We start from the raw sequence: 9,556 nt of genomic DNA, 5'->3' as shown, positions 1-9,556 counted from the left end.
TTAATGTCATAAACGATGGAATTTTAAGGTTACAAAAATCTATGTACTTTCAGAAACTGTCTTAACGCTTAAGGGAACATGCAATCTAAGGATCTATGTCTTTACAATTAATAGCAACATACTATGAAACTTAAGGAACCATAACTATAATCGATAATCATAAGATTAAGGTTACATATCTTTTTGTGACAACTAGGAAATTTTGGGTCAGACCAAGCCTAAGGGGTCTTGTGTATAAGTTTATCCACATATATATATATATATATATATATATATATATATATATATATATATATATATATATATGTGGATAAACTTATACACAAGACCCCTTAGGCTTGGTCTGTCTTAACGCTTAAGGGAACATGCAATCTAAGGATCTATGTCTTTACAATTAATAGCAACATACTATGAAACTTAAGGAACCATAACTATAATCGAAAATCATAAGATTAGGGTTACATATCTTTTTGTGACAACTAGGAAATTTTGGGTCAGACCAAGCCTAAGGGGTCTTGTGTATAAGTTTATCCACATATATATATATATATATATATATATATATATATATATATATATATATATATATATATATATATATATATATATATATATGTAAGTTGATGCAATAATGTTATTTGAAAGCCAAGAGGGCACCATTTGTATGATTAAAGATAATATACACTTGGAAATTCATGTTGGAAAAAACCTTGAAAGATCAATGCAAATCAAACAAGAATCAAATAGTTTTAACACAACAACATGTATTTATGCAAGGACCTTGAATTATCGAGTTTTAAGACCATCATCTTTGTGATCTCTATTACTTAAAACTGAAAACACCATGTCTAGAAAACATTAAGATCGAAATCAAAACCATGCAACTCCACTAAGGCCGAAAACACACATTAAAGATCCACTAAGGCCGAAAACACCATCGGAAGGACTTAGGACCGAAATCAACTAATTAAAGACAAGCCTAGGACTGAAATCACATGTGATTTCGGTCATACTAGGGTGTTTTAAAGGGGTTTGCGGTATAGGATAAGGAAAAAACAAGGAAAGTTGACTTCAGAATTTGAAATCTCACCCATTTCCAATAAAATCACAGTATCCCACATATTACCCACCAAATATCCATGCTTTAACCTCCACTAATACAAATAAACTTCACATCAATACTACTCCTTTTATTTAAATGAGATTATTTTCATAAAAACTTACCATTTCTTCATCCTATTTCCTGTTAAATTCCTCCTTCTCTCAAGAATCTATTTCTAAGTTTCAAAGGATTTAAGCCCCAAGTTTATCCTTAGATTTCTTTGGTAAGTATTTTCATAATATGCTAATGTTTATATACAGTTTTGTGTTAGTTTCACCATTTTTACACACATTTTTGAGTGTTGACATTCTTAGGATAATAACCTTTCCTAGAAGTTCATCCACTCCACTCATGTGAAAAGCTCAAAATCCTCATCTCAATCCTCTAAATCACACACTAAAACCCCTCAAGGTGAGTTCATACCCCACATTTTTTCAAGATTTTTTTGAGGGGGGGGGGGGGATACAAGAAAAACTATATTATAGCAAATTGTTGTTATATGTTTCCATCTATATGTTGTGTATAAGGTTTTACGTGCATGCTATGTGATTTTACTAGTAATTTCTAGCTTTCATGCACAATATGGTTAAGTTATAGTATATAACTATACAAAACACAAGTTTAAAGATATTACATGAACACATGAGAAAATTTTGACTTTTATGATATAAGGAAATTTTCTATCAAGAATGAGTTTTCATAACTATTCTAAGGCAATTTTCTTTTGGGTTTAAACCAAATGAAGAATATCCTAAACCTATTATTTTGTAGAATGAAATGTATAAATGGGTTTACTTTTCACTAACTCTACAACTTTTTTAGTTAAACTATAATAGGTATAGTTTGTGGTTCATTTCAACTAGTTATCAGTTTTCGAGCCTATCACAGATGTTTATTTCAAACTAAAATTATGTCATTCAAGAAAAACTATATGGAAGGGAAATGAATTTACATACAAAAAGGATTTTCACTACATTACACCTAAACCGTTAGTACAGTTTGTGAGACACACTCTCTTCACGTACATAAAATACACCTTAACTCCTGCATTATAACCAGAGTCTCTTGGAGGGAGAGCAAGACCGTTGTGTATAGATCTATACGGGATTGACAACCACGCTCCTAAGCTGTTCGCTACAATTAGGCCAGAAGTCTAGGGTGCAAATATCTACCAGCTCCGACCCCTGAAGAACGTCATATAGCCCACTAGTCATATTAAGTATGGTTATTATAACTCGGATAGGGTATAATCATTTGGTTTACAGGGCTAATGCTTCTTCATTTGGTTTTAAAAAATATATATAAAGCTATATGATACTACTTTAGAATACAACACTACATACATTTTGGTCTTAGGGTTTAAGACTATGTCTTACATTTAAGAAAATATTGGATTTTCTAGAAAAACATTACGCTATTATTTACAAGGAAATGCTAAAGATTTTATTCATACAAAACGCTTATGAACCCACCAACTTTAATATTTACACTTTTCAAAACTGCTTGTATTCTCAGGAAATCAGTGAGCAGGTATTACGAAAACATTTTGAGGACAGGCGTCACTACATCATGATTTCTACTTTTCAATTAGTTGTACTTAGCTTTTGGGCAAACAAAGTTTGTAAACAATGTAACCTCGTATTCTTAATGTATGAATGTTTGTTTTTCTATGATTCATTTATATTCAATTGTTATGATACTGCACATGAAGTCACTCCATCCGCCCCTAGACGTTTCTGCCATTCTTGTTTGGGGGTGTGACAGATTGGTATCTGAGCATTGTTTATAGTGAACTAGTATATCAAACCGTACAACATATACAACTACAGATACAATGGGGCTAAAACACTCTGACTAAAAGTATACTTTAAAAATAAAAGTAATTTATAAAAGTGTACATACATACATGCATATTAGAAATAATGTTATAATAAGAAGTATTTAGAAGAGTTGGACATTGCGATTAAATTTAGACAGTTATGTAATCATATCTGGGATAAATATAGCTTGATCAACTATATTTATTCAAGATTCGACCAACATGTGTTTAGGAGTGGTTGTGGTGGACAACAAATCTAAAATTTTCCAACCCTATATATACACCAAGAATTTATAGGATCAAACATAAACAATTAAAATACTATAGGAGTATTTTAGAATACATACATTTAGACTTTTCATGCATTTCTCACCTTCATGTACATACACCATGGAAGGATTCCAAGCACCAAGAGACCCTTATATCCCTAACCAGGGAAATGGAGGTTGGATAGAAGAGGATCCTGAGGAGATCATGGAGGAGGAGCCCAAAGAACAAGAATTTGAGGAAGAGCCAAAGTAAGAGGAAGAGTAATAAGAAAAAGAGGAATCATATGCGGAGTCGAAGTCATACACCCTCCTTATGTCGCACGAGTCCCTACACACCATTTCGTCTACAACGGACCTACGCCCTGCTAGGCGGAAGATCTGGAGAGATGGAGCCGACACCAGCACCAGCGCCCTCCTTTCAGCATGGATCGAGGTTTTTATAACCTCAGCCATGGGCGACCGGCTGACAGAGTCCTCCCAATCATGAGTTAGTGAATCACGGACATCGAAGATCAGACGAGGGCGACAACAAACCGAGTTCTGGAGTTGGGAGCTGTTGTAGAAGCCACATATGCACAAACTCGAGACCTAGAGAGACTACTATCCCATGGATAGACTCATTGAGGACCTTACCACCGCTCGAGTGGAGGTAAGGGAATATCAGGAGAGGCATGCGGCTCTCGAGGAGAGAGTGGTAGCAGACGATCGTCGGCTAGCAGAACTACAGGGCGCCTCAAATTCATCTCAGGGACCGCAAGGGACTACCCGTCGTGAGTAGGATTCATCCTACTCACAATTTATTATAGACTAGGTTTATGGGTATGAGTTGGTGCTACCCTTCTTCCTGTATGTAGGACCAACCCTACGACTAAGTGATTACACTATTCGGAGGGTCGTTATGCTGCCATTTGTTTTTTGATGTACTTTAGACCTCCTTAGGGGTCAAATTTTCCCAAAATTTGTGTACTAGTACCTTATCTTCATTGAAGCGGATATGTATTTCATTTTATTGGATGATGTTTTCTGCTATGTCTTTTCATCTCATTTTTATTTGGTATAGTAACATTTCAATTATAAAGTACGAATGAATCTCAATAACAACTAGATTCAATATAAACAAGGTGTTCCATTACATTAATATATGAACCATAACTCATATAAAAACACATATCGTTATTCCACCTTGTGGTAGAAAATGTCGCCCCGAAGATATAACAGGAACAAGAACAATACATCGGAGCCATCACCATCACCACCTCCTCCACAAATGGACACTACAGTGTTCCAAGTTGCAGTGACCGCTGCTGTAGCCGCTGCCATGGCCCAAATAAGCAGTAGCAACAACGGAGGAGGAAATGGAACAAATAGTTCCAATCAAAGTGAAAACCAAGGGCACCCAAGGGAATGTACTTATAAAGACTTTGCAAACTGCAAGCCCAAGCCCTTCAATGGAAGCGGTGGGGTCATTGCTATGACGCGGTGGTTCGAAAAGACGGAATCAGTATTTGAAATATGTGCCTGCCCCGAGGAGAGCAAAGTGAAGTTTGCAGCCTACACTTTTTCTGAAAGGGCCCTTTCATGATGGAATGGCCACATCAAAGCCCTAACACTCCTGATATCAAACTCAATAGGCTGGTAGGATGTCAAAATCATGATGCTCGAAGAGTACTGTCCTAGGGGTGAGGTACATAGGCTAGAACAGGAGCTTTGGAATCTCACTATGAATGAAATCTGACATCGAAGCCTCCACCGCTAGATTTAGCGACCTGGGAATCCTATGCCCTGGAATGATCACTTTGGAGAGCAAGAAAGTAGAACGTTTAATTTGCGGACTATCTCGCTAGATTCAAGGGAATGTAATTGCTTCAAACCCAACGACTTTTGACAGCGCCAAACGCCTTGCTCAAAAGCTCATTGATCATAGAGTTTGACAAGGCGTAATGACTCCCATACCCAAACAGACGAAGGAGAGTGGCAATAAGAGGAAGTTTGGAAATAAGAAGAAGGGCCAACCAACTCAGGAACCCTCCAAGAAGAAACAAATCGTGGCGGTTCATGCCGCTACCGTACCTGCCGTAGCGGCAACTACCAAGTAATATGCCGGTAATCTTCCAAAGTGCAACAAGTGCCCCTTTCACCAGAATGGAGCTTGCCGAGAGTTGTACTATACAACCTACAACAAGAAGGGGCACACTGCTTGATATTGAAAAGCCTCAGCACAACGGTCCACCCAACGCACTAATGCCGGGGTGAGCCAAGCGTGCTATGGTTATGGGGAAACGGGCCACTACAAGAGGAACTGTCCGAAGGCCAACAACAACAATACTGGAGGAACAGGAAGGGTCCTAACAATAGGACACGAGGAGGTGATGAAAGATCCAACAGTGGTCACCGGTACGGTCCTCCTCAATAACATTTATGCATGTATATTATTTGATAGAGGTGCAGAGAGAAGCTTTGTGAGTCATAAGTTTAAACATCTACTTAAACAAAACCCACAAACACTAAACGAAACATTCACTGTGGAAATGGCCAACGGAAAAACCGAAACAACAAACAATGTATTCATAGGATACACACTAACTTTGAATAACCAATCCTTCCATAACGACTTACTGCCGGTTACGATAAGGAGTTTTTATATCATCATCGGCATGGACTAGCTAAGTCCTCATCATGCCGATATTATGTGCTATGGGAAGGCCATTCTCTTTCACCTACCAAGTAACCAAACCTTGGTCATATATGGTGACAAACCCAGTTCGAACCTCCAAATCATCTCGTGTATTAGGCCTAGAAGTACTTACACAAGAAGAACCATGCCTTCTTAGCTCATGTTGTCGATAAGAAGAAGGAAGAAAAGAACATCAATGACATCCCGAAAGTCTATAATTTCCCCGAGGTATTTCCTTATGATCTTTCGGGAGTGCCACCCGAAAGACAAGTTGAATTCAGAATCGACTTGATACCCGAAGCCACGCCAATACCCAAGTCGTCGTATCGATTAGATCCTGCGGTGATGCAAGAACTTTCCAGTCAACTGAGCGAATTACTGAACAAGGGGTTCATAAGGGCAGGCTTCACACCTTGGGGAGCTCCTGTTTTATTCGTAAAGAAGAAGGATTGATCGTCCCGCATATGCATTGATTACTGAGAGCTAAACAAACTCACCGTAAAAAACCAATAACCTCTTCCCCAGATCGACGACCTATTTGACAAGCTACAAGGATCAAGTTATTTTTCAAGGATAGATCTAAGATCTGGGTACCACCAACTACGGGCCCGGGAAGAAGATATTCCCAAGACTGCATTCCACACTCACTACCGTCACTATGAATTCGTAGTAATACGCTTTGGTATGACAAATGTGTCTGCAACATTTATGGACCTAATGAACCGGGTGTGATGACCCTACCTAGAGAAATTTGTGATATTATTCATTGATGACATACTAATCTACTCACAAAATGAGGAAGAGTACAGTCAATACCTGCAGCAAGTCTTGGAAACATTAAGGGCGCATAAGCTGTATGCGAAGTTCTCCAAATGCGAATTCTGGATCCGCAGAGTTGATTTCTTAGGGAACATGGTCAACAGAGAATGGATACACGTGGACCCTGCCAAAATAAAGGCAATCGAAAGTTGGGTAACACCAAGAACCCCAACGGAGATCAGGAAATTCTTAGGCCTCGATGGTTACTACTGGAGGTTCATACATAATTTCTCTAAAATTGCTAAACCGCTCACCGCCTTAACTCAGAAGGGTGTAACCTTCTTCAGGGAGAGGAAACACGATGCTGCTTTTCAAACCTTGAAACAAGCTCTATGCAGCACCCCGATTTTGTGCCTCCTAGAAGGGACGAAAGATTTCATGGTCTATTGCGGCACATCCAATCAAGGACTAGGCTGCGTACTCATGCAGCGAGGAAAGGTCATAGCCTACGCATCAAGACAACTAAAGAACCATGAGGTGAACTACACCACGCATAACCTCGAGCTAGGTGCAATAGTGTTCGCACTAAAGATCTGGAGGCATTACCTTTACGGTACAAAGTGCACCATCTTCACAGAACAAAAGAGCCTCCAGCACAATCTAAACTAGAAGGAGCTCAACATGAGACAACGATGATGGGTAGAGCTACTGAACGATTGTGAGTGTGAAATCCGATATCATTCGGGAAGGCCAACGTAGTCGTAGATGCCTTTAGCCGAAAGGAATACACGGGTCACCGAGTAAAGACACTAACCCTAAATATCCATTCCCACCTGTCTTCGTAGATCAAAGAGGATCAACTGGAAGCCTTGGAACCCGAGAACGTCATAAACGAAGCCTTGTGAGGGATGGATAAGAACCTTAAAGTCAAAGATGACAGAGCCTACTACCTCATAGATAGAATATGGACACCGAAGTTTGGTGGTTACAGAGACGTTGTCATGAATGAAGCCCACAATACAACGTACTCCATCCATCCATGTTCGGATAACATGTACCTAGATCTCAAGAAACTTTATTCATGGCCGAACATGAAAGACGAAATCGCTACCTACGTGGGCAAGTGCCTGACTTGTGCTAAAGTTAAGGTAGAGTATTAGAAGCCCTAGGACCTACTACAACAACCACACATACCTGAGTGGAAGTGGGAATGGATAACCATGGATTTCATAACCAAGTTACCCAAGACAGCAGGTGGACTTCACACCATTTGGGTGATCGTTGACAGGTTAACCAAATCTGCCCGCTTCCTGCCAATAAAGGATACCTACGAGATGGAAAAGACGGCAAGGACGTATATCAAGGGAATAGTGCGACTCCATTGTGTGCCACTATCTATTATCTCTAACGGAGATAGTAGATTCACCTTATGATTCTGGCAGTCCCTACAGAAGTCCTTGGGAACCCAACTTGATATGAGCACCGCCTATCATCCTCAAACCAACGGGCAAAGCGAGAGGACCATACAAATGCTGGAAGATATGCTGAGGGCGTGTATGATAGACTTTGGTAAAGACCGGGATGTCTACTTGCAACTTGTTGAATTCTCCTACAATAACATCTATCACACCAACATTAAGGTCGCTCCGTTCGAAGCCTTTTATGGACGTAAGTGTAGATCTCCCTTGTGCTGGGCCGAGGTGGGTGACACGTAGCTTTCCAAGAGACAAACTGGTAGCACACTCACAAGCCCGAAAATCATACGAGAAACCACAGAGAAAATCGTCCATATCCGTGAGCTCTTAAAAGCATCTCAGGATCGGTAGAAGACCTATACGGAAATCAATGTAAGCCTTTGGAATGCCAGGTCGGTGACCATGTACTATTAAAGGTCTCTCCCTGGAAGGGAGTGATACACTTTGGCAAATGTGGAAAGCTAAACCTAAGGTATATCGGGCCATTCGAGGTTCTTGCTAGGATCGGCCTGGTGGATTGCAAGCTTCGGCTACCACGGGAGCTCAACAATGTACATCCTGTCTTCCATGTGTCGAATCTAAAGAAATGCCTATCCGACGAAACTCTCACCATCCCGATGGATGAGATATAAGTAAAACAGAATCTTCATTTTGTCGAAGGACCCGTGGAAATAATGGATAAGGAGGTGAAACAGACAAAACAAAGTCACAACCCTATTGTGAAGGTCCGATGGAATGCCAAACAAGGGTCTGAGTTCACCTGGGAACGCGAAGATCAAATGAAATAGAAGTACCAACAACTTTTTCTTGAGTTTCAAGAGCCCGTCCAAGATGCTAATTTCGGGATGAAATTCCATCAAACGGGGGGGATCATGTTACAACTAGGAAATTTTGGGTCAGACCAAGCTTAAGGGGTCTTGTGTATAAGTGTATCCACAATATATATCTATGTAAGTTGATGCAATAATGTTATTTGAAAGCCAAGAGGGCACCATTTGAATGATTTAAGATAATGTAAACTTGGAAATTCATGATGAAATAAACCTTGAAAGATCAATGCAAATCAAATAATTTTAACACAACAACATGTATTTATGCAAGGACCTTGAATTCTCAAGTTTTAAGACCATCATCTTTGTGATCTATATTACTTAAAACCAAAAACACCATGTCTAGAAAACATTAAGACCGAAATCAACACCATGCAACTCCACTAAGGTCGAAAACACATATTAAAGATCCACTAAGGCCGAAAACACCATGGGAAGGACTTAGGACCGAAATCAACTAATTAAAGACAAGCCTAGGACCAAAATCACATGTGATTTCAGTCACACTAGGATGTTTTAAAGGGGATTGTGGTTTAGGTCAAGGAAAAAACAAGGAAAGTTGACTTCAAAATTTGAAATCTCACCCATTCCCAATAAAATCACAGTATCCCTCATATTACCCACCAAT

The sequence above is a fragment of the Lactuca sativa genome, chromosome 5, assembly GCF_002870075.4.
Source record: "Lactuca sativa cultivar Salinas chromosome 5, Lsat_Salinas_v11, whole genome shotgun sequence".
Lineage (NCBI taxonomy): Eukaryota > Viridiplantae > Streptophyta > Magnoliopsida > Asterales > Asteraceae > Lactuca > Lactuca sativa.
Note: the sequence above shows the minus strand (reverse complement) of the source record.